Source organism: Cherax quadricarinatus, chromosome 61 (assembly GCF_038502225.1).
Source record: "Cherax quadricarinatus isolate ZL_2023a chromosome 61, ASM3850222v1, whole genome shotgun sequence".
NCBI lineage: Eukaryota > Metazoa > Arthropoda > Malacostraca > Decapoda > Parastacidae > Cherax > Cherax quadricarinatus.
Genome location: NC_091352.1, coordinates 23,076,388 through 23,094,335, shown reverse-complemented (window position 1 = coordinate 23,094,335; position 17,948 = coordinate 23,076,388). Strand labels below are relative to the sequence as shown.

The 17,948-nt window shown below is 40.2% G+C and overlaps 1 long non-coding RNA gene across 3 annotated transcripts in view; it reads left to right on the top strand.

Annotated features, from left to right (window-relative positions):
• Positions 1-263: 263 nt before the first annotated feature.
• LOC128699245 (uncharacterized) overlaps positions 264-17,948 on the top strand; it is a 105,594-nt gene continuing 87,909 nt past the window's right edge. For all 3 annotated transcript variants that reach the window (XR_011393722.1, XR_011393723.1, XR_008408569.2), the window contains exon 1: positions 264-400. This is a non-coding gene — a long non-coding RNA (uncharacterized lncRNA). The remainder of the gene's footprint in view (positions 401-17,948) is intronic.

Sequence of the window (17,948 nt, the reverse complement as noted above, 5' to 3'; positions counted from 1 at the left end):
AGTGGCCCCCTCTGTAATTAGTATTTTATAACATGTAAACTACACAATACCCAAAACCTGTAAACCCCACATTGTAATCCTTATAGAGAATAAACTTGAATTGAATTGAATTGAATTGAATTGAATTGAATTTTTTTCCCAGGCATCGTTTACGTCCATGCAACTTGTTATCAATGATCTAATAGGGAACTTCCATTTATAAAAGAACTCTTGTTCCTTTTTCTTTCATGGACCAACTTTGGACAAGAAATCATCCCCGGACATCGGGAAGTCGGGTTCGGTACTGAGTAAGCTGTCGGAAGCCCTGATAAACCCAAACAATAACAAACAATAACAACACATAATTTTCCTCACTATATGATCACTTATTTAGTTTATATTTTAGAGACTGATGTCTGAGGTAAGTAGAAATAAAGGCACATTAATTTTTTTTCTGGAAAATGCTCTTATTTGCTTTAGGAAACAGAAATAATGGCAATGGCGGATATGTTAATTTTTTACTCAATGATTCTCAATATTCATATTTTATTTACCATTTAAAATGTTGTATGTTAAGTACACCAGAAATGTTGAGTGTTAGCTCCTGGCCCTCCTGTGTGTGTGTCACGGTGCTTAAAATGAAATTTTTGGATTATTAACTCAAAGGTTTACTGCGAGAAATTGTGTATGAATTTCAGAGGTACAATAGACCCCTGAGTGTCTTCAAGAAGGCGCTGGACAGGCACCTGGAGTCGGTACCTACCAGTCAGGCTGTGGTTCCTACGTCGGGTTGTGTGCGACCAGCAGTAACAACCTGGTTGATCAGACTCTGATCCATCATGAGGCCTGGTCACAGACTGGGCCACGGGGCATTGGCCCCCGGAACCCTCTCCAGGTATACTCCAGGTACACTCCAGGTACACTCCAGGTATACTCCAGGTATACTCCAGGTATACTCCAGGTATACTCCAGGTATACTCCAGGTACACTCCAGGTATGCTCCAGGTACACTCCAGGTACACTCTCCAGGTACACTCCAGGTATACTCCAGGTATACTCCAGGTATACAATCCTGAGTTAAACCTCCACCTTGACTACCTCACATTAGTACTAAGATATAATAAAGATTTATTAAAACGTTAACCACTTTTCTATTGTCTAGACTTAAGTAGTTATTATATACAGTGGTGCCCCGAGTTTCGTCCATAATTCGTTACTGAACGAATTTGTTTCCCTAAGGAATAATGTAAATTAGATTAGTCCATTTCAGACCCCCAAAAATACACTCACAAAGCAATTACAATAATACACTTACATATTTGTTTGAGTTGGGAGCTGTACGAAACTTGGGGTACCACTGTACAAGGATTAATCTGCCAGAAATGCCCTGGCATGATAGTGGCTTTCATTGTACTTAACAAATCAAAATTGTAATTATACATTGTAACCTTTACAAAGAAATAAAATCTTTATTCTTTTTTCTTTAACATTTCCAACACATAGCTGGGGAGAACTCTGGCACATCTAAAACAGAGTTCACTTATTGAGAGATCTGTACCTTGGAGACATGTATAACTTCAGGAATAATGGGTCACCATATTACTCCACCTTTTCAGCTCCTCAACTCACACATTAGGACCTTAAATTATGTAAATGCATAGTCCTTGAATATTGATTAATAAAGGAATTTCAAGCCAGTAAAACTGGCTGTATTTGATAAATTAGACACATGTGCAACTCTTGGGTATCTTTATTGAGGAAACGTTTCGCCACACAGTGGCTTCATCAGTCCATACAAAGAGTTGCATGTGTCTAATTTATCAACATGTCGGTTCTGTGAACCATTCATCTACAATCCTGTCAGACACTGCAACTTCTTGGGATCTTAATACTTGGGAATTCTTCGCTTGCCCAACCCTTGGGCACGACCTACTTCTACATTGAACAAATGTGACACCACCTATGACTGCTGCACCTCTCCTGCTTACAGTTTATAAGCTCCTTCTCCGCACTTATGCCGTATTCTATTCAAGATTGATGGACTGACCATATTGACTCAAGGCTGAGGGACTGATTACCTCATTCTCCTCCTGGTCTTCAAGATTCTCCTTTGTATGGACTGATGAAGCCACTGTGTGGCAAAACGTTTCCTCAATAAAGATACCCAAGAGTTGCACATGTGTCTAATTTATCAACGTGTCGGTTCTCTGAACCATTGATTACAATACTGGCTGTATTTAACATAGACTCCATATTAACCTTTAAACTGTCCAAATGTAGTTCTACGTTCACTCGTGTAGCGCTCTGAATGAAGATCTACTTTTTTTCTTTTTTACGTTAGAAAACATGTAAAATCGAACGTTGATCTACGTTCGGAGCACTACACAAGTGAACGTGGATCTATGTTTGGACAGTTTAAGGGTTAAGGATTATCAGTTGCTTGATCTAAATGGAAATAAGTCACTTTGTCTGACTTTTTTGGGTTATCCTAGGTTCTCTACACATATGCTACTATGTATGATAATCTATGTATACCTGAATAAAGTTACTTACATGAGTACCTTGAGTCATAATTTCTATAAATTAACTACAGTGGTCCCTCGTTTTTCGTAGTTCTCGGGAATCATAGATTTTGGAAATCATAGGGATATTTTCATATAAACATGGGCTCGCTAATCATAGGTTGACTCGCGAATAGTAGTTCGTCCGGGATGTGTATGCACGGTGTGAGCCGGGGCGGCCTCCCTACCCGGCCAGTCTGGCATTGTTTACCAGTGAGCGAAGGTCCCCTCACGTGCTCCTACGAAATATTTCATAATATTCCACTCATTTTAGTGCTTGCAAGTACTAAATAAGCTACCATGGCTCCAAAGAAAGCTCCTAGTGCCAAGAAGGTGAGAAATACTATTGAATTTAAGAAAAACATCAGCAGGAACAGCAACAGATCGCAGCTCAGAAACTTGCTGCAGAGGAGGAGGAAGAGAGATGGAAGAAGGTACCTTCAGAAATTAAAGAGATTTTTGCTATGTGGGGTAAGATGGAAAGCTTTATGGAGAAACATCACCCTGACAAGGTTGTTGCAAGCCATGTTGGCAACATGTACAGTGGCAAAGTCTTGGGCCATTTTAGGGAAGTGTTAGAGACGCCAGAAACAGAGCTCTCTCCTCAGTTATATTGCGAGACAGGACTCCAGTGACTCTCAAGGTGGTCCTAGTGGCATTAAGAAACAGAGAAGAGAAGCAACCCCAGAAAAGCAATTGGTACCTGAGGTGTTGATGGAAGAGGATTCCCCTTCCAAACTGTAAACAATCCAATCTCTCTCCTCCAGTCTCCCATACACTAAGAAGAATCTCCAATAAAGGTAAGTGTTATGCTGTTAATGTTTCATTCATCATTTCCCATTGTATTGTTTATGTACTACATCTGTATTTCATGTAAACAAAATTTTTGTTTTAATACTTCTGGGTGTCAGGAACGGATTAATTGTATTTACATTATTTCTTACGTGGAAAATTGATTCGAAAATCGTAGATTTCAATAATAGTAGCAACTCCAGGAACGGATTAACTATGAAAAACGAGGGACCACTGTATATAGAAAAAACACGGAGGACATTTAAAGAATATGTTACTAACCAAATTATGATCTTTGTGATGTATCCTAATGCCTCCCTAACAGGAGAGTAACCTAATATTAACCAATAAATAGATACCTGTTCTGTGGTTTTTATACCATATATAAGGTGGTGAACATAACTTATTCCAATTCACAATATGTTCAACATATTGCACGTTCTATCAGCATTAGTTTAACAGTTATTTCACAGATCTAGACCTTTCCAGACACAGTCTCATCATTTAGACTGACGTTAAAAGACACGACTGATATCTTCTCTGTCTGCTCTGATTACAATGGATTAAATGCCCACAAACTCCGGTCTGTCCTTCCATTATGCCATATACTGACTTTTTTATCTCCTCAAAGTGTTTTCGTTCAGGTAGTAGGTTGGTAGACAGCAACCACCCAGGGAGGTACTACCGTCCTGCCAAGTGAGTGTAAAAGGAAAGCCTGTAATTGTTTTACATGATGGTAGGATTGCTGGTGTCTTTTGTCTATCTCATAAATATGCAAGATTACAGGTATGTCTTGCTACTTCTACTTACACTTAGGTTACACTACACATACATGTACACATTTATTTATACACACTCATCTGAGTTTCCTTTGATTTTATCTTAATACCTCTTGGTCTTATTACTTTTCCTTTTATATCCATGGGGAAGTGGAATAAGAATCTTTCCTCCGTAAGCCATGCATGTTATAAAAGTCAACTAAACTGCCAGGAACAATGGGCTAGTAACCCCTTTTCCTGTAAAGATTGCTAAAAAGAATAATAATAAGAAAATTGTCAAAGTGGGAAGTCTGAATGTGCATGGATGTTGTGCAAATGATAAGAAAGAGATGATTGTGGATGTTATGAATGAGAAGAAGCTGGATGTCCTGGCTTTAAGTGAAACAAAACTGAAGGGGGTGGGAGAGTTTCAGTGGAGAGGTATAAATGGAATTAGGTCAGGGGTTTCAAATAGAGTTAGAGCTAAAGAAGGAGTAGCAATAATGTTGAAGGATAAGATATGACAGGAAAAGAGGGACTATAAATGTATTAATTCAAGGATTATGTGGAGTAAAATAAAGGTTGGATGTGAAAAGTGGGTTATAGTAAGCGTATTTGCACCTGGAAAAGAGAGAAGTGTAGAGGAGAGAGAGAGAGATTTTGGGAAATGTTGAGTGAATGCGTGGGGAGTTTTGAACCAAGTGTGAGAGTACTTGTGGTTGGGGATTTCAATGCTAAAGTGGGTAAAAATGTTGTGGAGGGAGTAGTAGGTAAATTTGGGGTGCCAGGGGTAAACAAGGAGCCTTTAATTGAGCTATGTGTAGAAAGAGATTTGGTAATAAATAATACATATTTTATGAAAAAGAGGTTAAATAAATATACAAGGTATGATGTAGCACGTAATGAAAGTAGTTTGTTAGATTATGTATTGGTGGATAAAAGGTTGATGGGTAGGCTCCAGGATGTACATGCTTATAGAGGGGCAACTGATATATCAGATCATTATTTAGTTGTAGCTACAGTTAGAGTAAGAGGTAGATCGGACAAGAGGAAGGTGGCAACAACAAGTAGGAGGGAAGTGAAAGTGTATAAACTGAGGGAGGAGGAAGTTCGGGTGAGATATAAGTGACTATTGGCAGAGGGTGGGGGCAGGAGGAAAGAGGAGTGATTGGTGAAATGATGAAGTATAGAGTGTGATAAAAGAGAAAAAGTTAGCTTATGAGAGGTTTTTACAAAGCAGAAGTGTTATAAGAAGAGCAGAGTATATGGAGAGTAAAAGAAAGGTGAAGAGGGTGGAGAGAGAGTGCAAAAGGAGAGCAGATGATAGAGTGGGAGAGGCACTGTCAAGAAATTTTAATGAAAATAAGAAAAATTTTTGGAGTGAGTTAAACAAGTTAAGAAAGCCTAGGGAATGTATGGAGTTGTCAGTTAAAAACAGAGTAGGGGAGTTAGTAGATGGGGAGAGGGAGGTATCAGGTAGATGGCAAGAATATTTTGAGGAACTTTTAAATGTTGAGGAAGAAATGGAGGCAGTAATTTCATGCACTGGCCAGGGAGGTATACCATCTTTTAGGAGTGAAGAAGAGCAGAATGTAAGTGTGGGGGAGGTACGTGAGGCATTACGTAGAATGAAAGGGGGTAAAGCAGCTGGAACTGATGGGATCATGACAGAAATGTTAAAAGCAGGGGGGGATATAGTGTTGGAGTGGTTGATACTTTTGTTTAATAAATGTATGAAAGAGGGGAAGGTACCTAGGGATTGCCAGAGAGCATGTATAGTCCCTTTATATAAAGGGAAGGGGGGACAAAAGAGATAGTAAAAATTATAGAGGAATAAGTTTACTGAGTGTGGTAGGGTCATAATTGAAAGAATTAGAGGTAAGACAGAATGTAGGATTGCAGATGAGCAAGGAGTTTTCAGAGTGGGTAGGGGTTTTGTAGATCAAGTGTTTACATTGAAGCATATATGTGAACAGTATTTAGATAAAGGTAGGGAAGTTTTTATTGCATTTATGGATTTAGAAAAGGCATATGATAGAGTGGATAGAGGAGCAATGTGGCAGATGTTTCAATTGTATGGAATAGGTGGTAAGTTACTAAATGCTGTAAAGAGCTTTTATGAGGATAGTGAGGCTCAGGTTAGGGTGTGTAGAAGAGAGGGAGACTACTTCCTGGTAAAAGTAGGTCATAGACAGGGATGTGTTATGTCCCCATGGTTGTTTAATATATTTATTGATGGAGTTGTAAAAGAAGTAAATGCTAGGGTGTTCGGGAGAGGGGTGGGATTAAATTATGGGGAATCAAATACAAAATGGGAATTGACAGAGTTACTTTTTGCTGATGATACTGTGCTTATGGGAGATTCTAAAGAAAAATTGCAAAAGTTAGTGGATGTTACGTTGGTTTGTCCCTTATTACTTTGATAGTAAGGTTCTCACTACATGTTCTAGTGTGGGGGTAGCTTTTACTTAATGGTCTTATTTGTCTAGGGGTAATACTTACATCATGGCTGATCATCCTGAGTGTCTCTGATACCCTTTCACCAGCCCTCTTCACAGGTTATGTAAACTACTACTATAAAAATATAACTGTATTCTCAATAGATATGTACAGAATATACAATTACAGCCTCACATTTTCAAAACAACGATCTACACACTGCATAGCTGTTCTCCCACATGGTATATCTCAACAACTTTAGTCCTCTCTCCTTGACATAACTCTGGGCTAACCAGTGTTTTGACACACTTTAGTCACCCTGGGTATGGTGGTCACAACTTAAATTATAAAAAAACTCACCCCTGGAGCACACATAATGCCCCAAAAGATAGAAGAAGGACCCAGAGATCCTGCCAGGTTGAAGGCCAGCCACAGAGAGCCCGAGTCAGTGCGAGGGAGAGAGAGAAAGAGGCTAAGCTCCTCCCACCAAAACAAAAGACTGTTGCCAAGCACAATTCTCCAGTTACCACAATTCTACCACACCTTAATTTTACTTTTACAAAAGGAAATACAACTTTATAAACTACTTATTTAAATTTGTGTGTTTATGTGTCTATAGTATAACCTATTATATTGAGAAAAATAGGCTTGACCCAGCTGCTTCTCAGTCATAAGGTTGATCAGTCCTTCTGACATTTAGAGCAAAGCCCCCATCAATTCAATATAATTAGGTATTCCAGAGTAACTGTTACTTATAAATACATGTTGGGTCCTATAGCCCCATAACAGTGGATGAATTAGGGAGTGTGTGTAAAGGCAGAAAGTTGAAAGTGAACATAGAAAAGAGCAAGGTGATGAGGGTATCAAATGATTTAGATAAAGAAAAATTGGATATCAAATTGGGGAGGAGGAGTATGGAAGAAGTGAATGTTTTCAGATACTTGGGAGTTGATGTGCCGGCGGATGGATTTATGAAGGATGAGGTTAATCATGGAATTGTTGAGGGAAAAAAGGTGAGTGGTGCATTGAGGTATATGTGGAGTCAAAAAACGTTATCTATAGAGGCAAAGAAGGGAACGTATGAAAGTATAGTAGTACCAACACTCTTATATGGGTGTGAAGCTTGGGTTGTGAATGCAACAGCGAGGAGGCGGTTGGAGGCAGTGGAGATGTCCTGTCTAAGGGCAATGTGTGGTGTAAATATTATGCAGAAAATTCGGAGTGTGGAAATTAGGAGGTGTGGAGTTAATAAAAGTATTAGTCAGAGGGCTGAAGAGGGGTTGTTGAGGTGGTTTGGCCATTTAGAGAGAATGGATCAAAGTAGAATGACATGGAGAGCATTTAAATCTGTAGGGGAAGGAAGGTGGGGTAGGGGTCGTCCTCGAAAAGGTTGGATGGAAGGAGTAAGGGAGGTTTTTTGGGCGAGGGGCTTGGACTTCCAGCAGGCGTGCATGAGCGTGTTCGATAGGAGTGAATGGAGACGAATGGTATTTGGGACCTGATGATCTGTTGGAGTGTGAGCAGGGTAATATTTAGTGAAGGGATTCATGGAAACTGGTTATTTTTATATAGCTGGACTTGAGTCCTGGAAATGGGAAGTACAATGCCTGCACTCAGGAGGGGTTCGGGATATTAGCAGTTTGGAGGGATATGTTGTGTATCTTTATATGTATATGCTTCTAAACTGTTGTGTTCTGAGCACCTCTGCAAAAACAGTGATTATGTGTGAGTGAGGTGAAAGTGTTGAATGATGATGAAAGTATTTTCTTTTGGGGGATTTTCTTTCTTTTTTGGGTCACCCTGCCTCGGTGGGAGACGGCCGACTTGTTAAAAAAAAAAAAAAAAATCTGTTCACTTAGTTCAATAACACGTCCAGGTGTGTAATACATTGTCATTTTTTGAATATTAATTTCCTCTAGTTTACACTGCTTATATTTTACTAAATTAACTGATTACCATAAAAAAAGCAAATTATAGGGATGTTGGTTCCTCTGTGGCTTATCATCTTTTAAAAGTCACATCTACACTACACACAAACACTACGTTATTTAAACACTATTATATCCTTCAATTGTTATCAAATTACAGGAAAATTATCAAAATTTCCCACAGTTACTAACCTTTCAGGTTCATTTATTAGGAACTTTTTATCAGTCTTCCTGAACTGGTTCTTTCTAAGACTGGCCTTGACAAGTTCAAGCAATCCACTCTCCTTCTTTATTACTGTATAATAACTGTAATAAAAGGTGTCTAAGGCCTGACTACCTTCTGTAGGTAATAATAAACTGTATTTACTTTTCCCAGTACCTTACTGGTTTTAGTTCCTTATTCTAACAAAATCTGCAGTGAGATATTTTGGAAACTGAGAGCAATTTATAAATGTGATTTACTCAAGACTGCACTGCCCCATCTTCCACTAGAATTTCAGAACCTGGGAGATGGGGTACAGCAGTTGAAAGTAAACCATATTGCTCACAATCAGTGCCCAGACTATCTGGCTGCAAATTTTGTTATGGTTAAGTACAAAATCTGTTTCAGTACTAAGGGAAGTGAAGACAGTTTTGTAGTACTTACAATAGGTGGTCTGGCCTCAAGTAACTCTTATTATGCAGTAATAAATGAATGGAGTTGATTAATGAAAAATGTTCAAGCCATTCTTATCATAAACCAGTTCAGGAAGAGAGGCAAAAGTCTCCTAATGAATGATGTTAGATAAAAGGAGAAAGGTGATTTCTTGTAAAATTAAGAATCATGTATAATTTTTGTCAAGTACTCACTTTATATTTATCTCTGGTGATAATTAAGGACTCTTGTTCTCGAAGAAGAGAATAAATTTTGGTAAAAACATCCAAATTTTAACTCACAGCTGTTTACAGTGGAACCTTTATATTTGTACGTTCTAATACAGTGGACCCCCGGTTTACAATATTATTTCATTCCAGAAGTATGTTCAGATGCCAGTACTGAACGAATTTGTTCCCATAAGGAATATTGTGAAGTAGATTAGTCCATTTCAGACCCCCAAACATACACGTACAAACGCACTTACATAAATACACTTACATAATTGGTCGCATTGGGAGCTGATCGTAAAGCGGGGGTCCACTGTATTTGCATGACTTGATATTCACGCAACTTTTTCAAGAAAAATTTGACTCAATATTCGTATATTTGACCTAAACAAACTCGACTCGATATTCGAGCTAAACAAATGACTCGATATTCTACCTAAACAAACACAGCATCATGCACTTAGTCTCTCGTCAGCTTTCACTCATTAAGCATCGTTTGTACAAGCTCCATGAAAATTTTTGGTACATATTTCATTGATATTCTGTAGTGTTTTTTAAATATTTTCATTGAAAATATGTGATCATGTATCAGAATATAAAACAAATTCCAAGCACACAATAGAGCAAATAACTAATGGGAAGGACCTTGGAGTGATTATGTCAGAGGGCTCACCTTCAAGGATCACAACAATGTAGCTACCACATCTGCTAGAAAAATGATAGGTTGGATAATGAGAACCTTCAAAACTAGGTATGCCACGCCCATGATGACTATTCAGTTTGCTTGTTTTCTCTAGACTGGAATGTTGCCCAGACTCATGGAACTCTGTGTTCATCAAGAACCACAAGAAGTCCCTATCACGTGCTTTTAACATCTTATGGAGAGGGAGCATGGACACTGGGGTCGTCCCACAGTTACTAAACACAACAGACATAGCACCACTCCACAAAGGGGGCAATAAAGCAATAGCAAAGAACTACAGACAGATAGTGCTAATGTCCCATATCATAAAAATCTTTGAAGGGATCCTAAGAAGCAAGATCACCACTCATCTAGATACCCATCAGTTACACAACCCAGGCCAACATGGGTTTAGGGCAGGTCACTCTGTCTGTTCCAACTACTGAATCACTACAACAAGGTCCTGGATGCACTAGAAGACAAACAGAATGCAGACATAATATACACAGACTTGCAAAGGCCTTTGACAAGTGTGAGCATGGTGTAATAGTGCACAAAATGCGTGGTAAAGGAATAACTGGATAAGTTGGTAGATGGATCTATAATTTCCTGACAAATAGAAAACAAAGAGTAGTAGTCAACAGAGTAAAGTCTGAGGTGGCTACGGTGAAAAACTCTGTTCCACAGGGCACAGTACTCACTCCCATCTTGTTCCTCATCCTCATATCAGACAGACAGGGTTATAAGCCACAGTGCTGTGTCTTCCTTTGCAGATGACACCCGAATCTGCATGACAGTGTCCTCCATTGAAGACACTGCAAGGCTCCAGGAGGACATCAACCAAATCTTTAAATGGGCTGCAGAAAACAATATGAAGTTCAACGATGAGAAATTTCAATTACTCCAATATGGTAAACGTGAGAAAATTAAAATTCATTGGAGTATAAAACAAATTCCAACCACACAATAGAGCAAAAAACTAACGTCAAAGACCTGGGAGTGATCATGTCGGAAGATCTCACCTTCAAGGACCATAACATTGTATCAATCGCATCTGCTAGAAAAATGACAGGATGGATAATGAGAACCTTCAAAACTACGGATGCCAAGCCCATGGTGACACTCTTCAGTTTGCTTGTTCTATCTAGGCTGGAATATTGCTGCACACTAACAGCACCTTTCAAGGCAGGTGAAATTGCTGACCTAGAAAATGTACAGAGAACCCTCATGGCATGCATAACTGAGATAAAACACCTCAGTTACTGGGAACGCTTGAAGTTCCTGAACCTGTACTCCCTGGAATGCAGGTGGGAGAGATACATGATTATATGCACCTGGAAAATCCTTGATGGATTAGTACCAAACTTGCACACAAAAATCACTCCCTATGAAAGCAAAAGACTCGGCAGATGATGCAACATCCCCCCAATGAAAAGCAGGGGTGCCACTAACACGTTAAGAGACAACACAATAATTGTCTGGGGTCCAAGACTGTTCAACTGCCTCCCAGCGTGCATAAGGGGGATTACCGATAGACCCCTGGCTGTCTTCAAGCAGGCACTGGACAAGCATCTAAAGTCAGTACCTGACCAGCCGGGCTGTGGTTTGTATGTTGGATTGCATGCGGCTAGCAGTAACAGCTTGGTTGATCAAACCTTGATCCACCATGAGGCCTGGTCACAGACCGGGCCACAGGGGTGTTGACCACCAGAACTCTCTCCAGGTAAACTCCAGTTAACACCCCCTTTCAAGGCAGGCAAAATTGCTGACATAAGTACAATAAAGCACCTAAATTTCTGGGAACAGTTGAAGTCCCTTGATTTGTATTTTCTGGAACACAGGCACGATAGATACAAGATAATATACCCCTGGAATATCCTAGAGGGATTTGTTCCAAGTTTGCACATGAAAGTCGCTCCCTACAAAAGCAAAAGACAGCAGATGCAACATTCCCCCAATGAAAATCAGGGGCACCATGAGTATGCTAAGAGACAACACAGTAGGTGTCAGGGGTCCAAGAGTCCAAGACTGTTCAACTCCCTTCCAGCATACATAAGGAGAATTACCAATAAACCCCTGGGTGTCTTCAAGAAGGCGTAGGACAGGCACCTAAAGTCAGTACCTGATCAGCTAGGCTGTGGGTTGTATGTTGGTTTGTGTGCAGCCAGCAGTAGCAACCTGGTTGATCAGACCCTGATTCACTTCAAGGCCTGGTTATAGACTGGGCTGCAGGGGCATTGGCCCCAAAACCCTCTCCAGGTATACTCTAGGTATGGCCCCAAAAAAGAGTAGTGACTCAAACAAGCCTAAAAGGAAAAGCAGTGAGAAAAGAACTCATTGCAAAGTGGGAAAGTGGAACACGTGTTGGACATGGGTACTCAATATGCTACAACGAATTCCATCATTTCATCCATTTTGAAAAAGAGAAGCAATAAAAGGGGCTGATGTGGTGAAAGGAGTGAAAATTCTTTCTATGAAAAGGTCACAGATAATTGAAGAAATGGAAAAACCTTTGTTAGTGTGGATTTACAAAAAACTATTAACTAGTGACAGTGTTTCTGAAACAATGAGAAAAAATGCTATAATGCGGAGGGCTAATAATAAAGCTTGGGTAACAAGGCAGTTCCTCACTGAGTGGATACATGAAGTGTTCGCCCACAAGCGTGAAGCAGTACCTAGCGAAACACCAACGTCAAAGACCTGGGAGTGATCATGTCGGAGGATCTCACCTTCAAGGACCATAACATTGTATCAATCGCATCTGCTAGAAAAATGACAGGATGGATAATGAGAACCTTCAAAACTAGGGAGGCCAAGCCCATGATGACACTCTTCAGGTCACTTGTTCTATCTAGGCTGGAATATTGCTGCACACTAACAGCACCTTTCAAGGCAGGTGAAATTGCCGACCTAGAAAATGTACAGAGAACTTTCACGGCGCGCATAACGGAGATAAAACACCTCAATTATTGGGAGCGCTTGAGGTTCCTAAACCTGTATTCCCTGGAACGCAGGAGGGAAAGATACATGATTATATACACCTGGAAAATCCTAGAGGGACTAGTACCGAACTTGCACACGAAAATCACTCACTACAAAAGCAAAAGACTTGGCAGACGATGCACCATCCCCCCAATGAAAAGCAGGGGTGTCACTAGCACGTTAAGAGACCATACAATAAGTGTCAGGGGCCCGAGACTGTTCAACTGCCTCCCAGCACACATAAGGGGGATTACCAACAGACCCCTGGCAGTCTTCAAGCTGGCACTGGACAAGCACCTAAAGTCAGTTCCGGATCAGCCGGGCTGTGGCTCGTATGTTGGTTTGCGTGCAGCCAGCAGCAACAGCCTGGTTGATCAGGCTCTGATCCACCAGGAGGCCTGGTCTCAGACCGGGCCGCGGGGGCATTGACCCCCGGAACTCTCTCCAGGTAAACTCCAGGTAAGGGCACTTCTGATCATGGACAATGCTCCTGCTTACCCTCCAGGCTTGGAGGAGAATTTGGTAGGTGAATAAAGCTTTAGTAAAGTAAAGATTTGTAATACCACAGCCTGGTCAACCAGGCTGTTGCTGCTCCCTCACATGTCCCTCACAGCCTGGTTGATCTGGCATCTGGTAAAGATATTTGTACAGTTTCCTCTTGAAGACTTCTGTACTTGTTCCAGCAGTGTTCAGTGACAATGTTGTTGACCACTTGAAAAAAATTTTGTAGAGTCGTCAAGAGCAGATAACATTGGACAGCTTTTTTAGCAAAGAAAAAATGTCAAATGCTAGAATCCCCATCATCTTCCAGTGCTACTGCACAGAGACAGAAAAGGGGATAAACACCAGATGGGCAGTTACTTGATGTTTTTATGGAAGGTGGCACCCTTTACGAACAATAACATCTCTCCACCTTCCTCTTAGGCCATCAGAACTCCTCAGTAAATATCAAGTGCAGTTGAATTTTCATTTATTTCATGTATTTATTGTTCTTATAGTTTTCATGTATGATTTTATGCATGCAATATACTATTATACAGGTTTAAATAAGCAATAGTTTCACTTAAAATGTTTTATAACTGGTAATTTTTTGGGGTCTGGAATGGTTTAATCCAATTTACATTATTGGTCTTGGGAAAAATATATTCACAATTTGTGGAACTCACTGTTTGAACAGCCTCCTGGAACGGATTAAGTTTGAATATCAAGGTGCCTGTGTAATGCTTTTTATTGTAACTGAGTTTCACGCAATTGAGTTACTTAGCTGTTTTAAGTTTTAAGGTTTAAATACAGGTCTGCCATCACAAATTCGGCAATCAGTTATTCGGTTCCTTCAGTTATTCGGTTCCTTCAGTTATTCGGCACTAATTTCGGCTAGCATAATTTTAAATTTCCAGGGTTGCCACACCAACCTGCTGGTACTGTTTGGTGGCACTACTTGCTGCATAAGTCATTCTAATTTCTTTTTCTCCATTTATTGTTATAACCTGCTTACTTTTAGCCCTAGCCATGGTTCCAATGAATAAAAGAAATGCTTTTCGTTATGTAAAGCACCTACACAGTACATTCTCCATTAAAGATAAGGTGGCTTTGAAGCCACTGTCGGTTGCTATGAGCTCAGTCTCGTGATGCAGGAGAATATGCTTTATTATTATGCTAATATCAACACTACAGCTTATTTGCCTATCACAATTGATCTAATATGACATAATAAACAATATAACATAAAACATGTTAAATACTCCAGAATGAATAATATTTGGCATAATACCGAGCAGTTCGACGGAGGTATGAAGAGGATACGAGATACAGTGGACCCCCGCATACCGTACGCATCGCATACCGTACAATCCGCATACCGGACGCTTTGATCGCAAAAATTTGGCCTCGCATACCGCCCAAAAACCCGCTCACCGTCCTTCGTCCGAGACACGTCCAATGTGCGGCCTGAGCCAGCCTCATATGTTCCGCCGGTGGCATTGTTTACCAGCCAGCCTCCGCGGTAACATCCAAGCATACAATCTGAATATTTCGTATTATTACAGTGTTTTCGGTGCTTTATCTGGAAAATAAGTGACCATGGGCCCCAAGAAAGCTTCTAGTGCCAACCCTACAGCAATAAGGGTGAGAATTCCAATAGAAATGAAGAAAGAGATCATTGATAAGTATGAAAGTGGAGTGCGTGTCTCCGAGCTGGTCAGGTTGTACAAGAAACCCAAATCAACCATCTCTACTATTGTGGGCAACAGAAAGGCAATCAAGGAAGCTGTTCTTGTCAAAGGTTCAACTGTGTTTTTGAAACAGAGATTGCAAGTGATGGAAGATGTTGAGAGACTCTTATTGGTGTGGATAAATGAAAAACAGCTAGCAGGAGATAGCGTCTCTCAAGCGATCATAAGCGAAAAGGCTAGGAAGTTGCATGACGATTTAATTAAAAAAATGCCTGCAACTAGTGATGATGTGAGTGAATTTAAGGCCAGCAAAGGTTGGTTTGAGAGATTTAAGAAGCGTAGTGGCATACATAGTGTGATAAGGCATGGTGAGGCTGCCAGTTCGGACCACAAAGCAGCTGAAAAATATGTGCAGGAATTCAAGGAGTACATAGACATTGAAGGACTGAAACCTGAACAAGTGTTTAATTGTGATGAAACAGGCCTGTTTTGGAAGAAAATGCCAAGCAGGACCTACATTACTGAGGAGGAAAAGGCACTCCCAGGACATAAGCCTATGAAAGACAGGCTTACTTTGTTGATGTGTTCCAATGCTACTGGTGATTGCAAAGTGAAGCCTTTATTAGTGTATCACTCTGAAACTCCCAGACCGTTCAGGCAAAAGAATGTCCTCAAGGAGAATTTGTGTGTGCTGTGGAGGGCAAACAGTAAGGCATGGGTCACTAGGGACTTTTTCTATGACTGGTTACACCATGCATTTGCCCCCAATGTGAAAGATTACCTAACTGAAAAGAAATTAGAACTTAAGTGCCTCCTGGTGTTAGACAATGCCCCTGGTCATCCTACAGACGTGGCAGAGCGACTTTATGGGGACATGAAATTCATTAAGGTGAAGTTTTTGCCTCCTAATACCACTCCTCTCCTGCAGCCCATGGACCAGCAGGTTATTGCAAACTTCAAAAAACTGTACACAAAAGCTCTGTTTGAAAGGTGCTTTGTAGTGACCTCAGAAACTCAACTGACTCTAAGAGACTTTTGGAGAGATCACTTTAATATCCTCAATTGTGTAAACCTTATAGGTAAGGCTTGGGAGGGAGTGACTAAGAAGACCTTGAACTCTGCTTGGAAGAAACTGTGGCCAGAATGTGTAGACAAAAGGGATTTTGAAGGGTTTGAGGCTAACCCTGAGAGGATTATGCCAGTTGAGGAATCCATTGTGGCATTGGGAAAGTCCTTAGGGTTGGAGGTTAGTGGGGATGATGTGGAAGAGTTGGTGGAGGAGGACAATGAAGGACTAACCACTGATGAGCTGATAGATCAACTTCAACAGCAAGAGGCCAGACCTGAGGAAACTGGTTCAGAGGAGGGGAGAGAGAAATTGAAGAAGTTGCCTACTACAAAGATTAAGGAAATCTGTGCAAAGTGGCTTGAAGTGCAAACCTTCATGGATGAAAATCACCCTCACACAGCTATTGCAAGCCGTGCTGGTGATTATTACACTGACAATGTTGTGAAACACTTTAGGGAAGTCATAAAGGAACGAGAGGTACAGGCCACTATGGACAGGTATGTTGTGCGAAAGAAGTCCAGTGACTCTGAAGCTGGTCCTAGTGGCATTAAAAGAAGAAGGGAAGTAACCCCAGAAAAGGACTCGACATCTCAAGTCTTAATGGAAGGGGATTCCCCTTCTAAACACTAACACTCTCTCTCCCCTCCTCCCATCCCATTAATCATCACCAGATCGTCAATAAAAGTAAGTGTCATGTAATTGTGCATGCCTTTTTCAGTTTGTGTGTATTAAAATTAACATTTCATGTGGTAAAAAAATTTTTTTTTCATACTTTTGGGTGTCTTGCACGGATTAATTTGATTTCCATTATTTCTTATGGGGAAAATTCATTCGCATACCGAACATTTCGCATAACAACCAGCCCTCTTGCACGGATTAAGGTCGCTATGCGGGGGTCCACTGTACAAGTACCATTCTCTTATCCCTGTCTTGGGGGCTTATATTAAAGAAAACGGAGTGTAGCACAGAGCTAACTGTGATATACACTCGTACTGCACCATAAACCTGAAACAAAAAAGCTATTTTCTCTATATAGATTACCACACATAGCAGCATGTGTAGAGAACCTAGGATAACCCAAAAAAGTCAGACAACGTGGCTTATTTCTAGTACCTGCCTTGGGTTAGCCATATATCTTTGTTAAATATTCGATTCCCAGCAAGGGTAGAAACATTGGGCGTGTTTCTTTACACCTGTTGTCTATGTTCACCCATCAGTAAATGGGTACCTGGGTGTTAGTCGACTGGTGTTGCTGTTATCCTGCTATCCTTGAAATACTCTGCATAACAAGCGGCTTTCTATATAGTAGTATGTCACTGATGTCAGCTATGTCTGTATCCCATGTACATGTACGTGTAGTAAATTATTATTATTATTATTATTATTATTATTATTATTACTATTATTATTATTATTCTCATTTGTTTGTTGGGTTATCTTATTGAAACTTGGGCAATGTATGATGGAAAGATACTTCTTAATGCACACCAAAAATGAAAGAAATCAGACCATAAATAGCGGAGTTCACTTCTCAGCCATTAGAGGCCGCTTAACGGTATATTTTTGTATGGTTGTTATGGTTATATTCTCATTTTTTCGATCTCATTTGATATAATGGAAGATATATTACAGAAATAGATATGATTTTGATTGCTTTCATGATGAAAAGTACCTTGAAATTGCGCTCACAGTAGCAGAAAAGTTCTATTCTTTAGCGATGCTC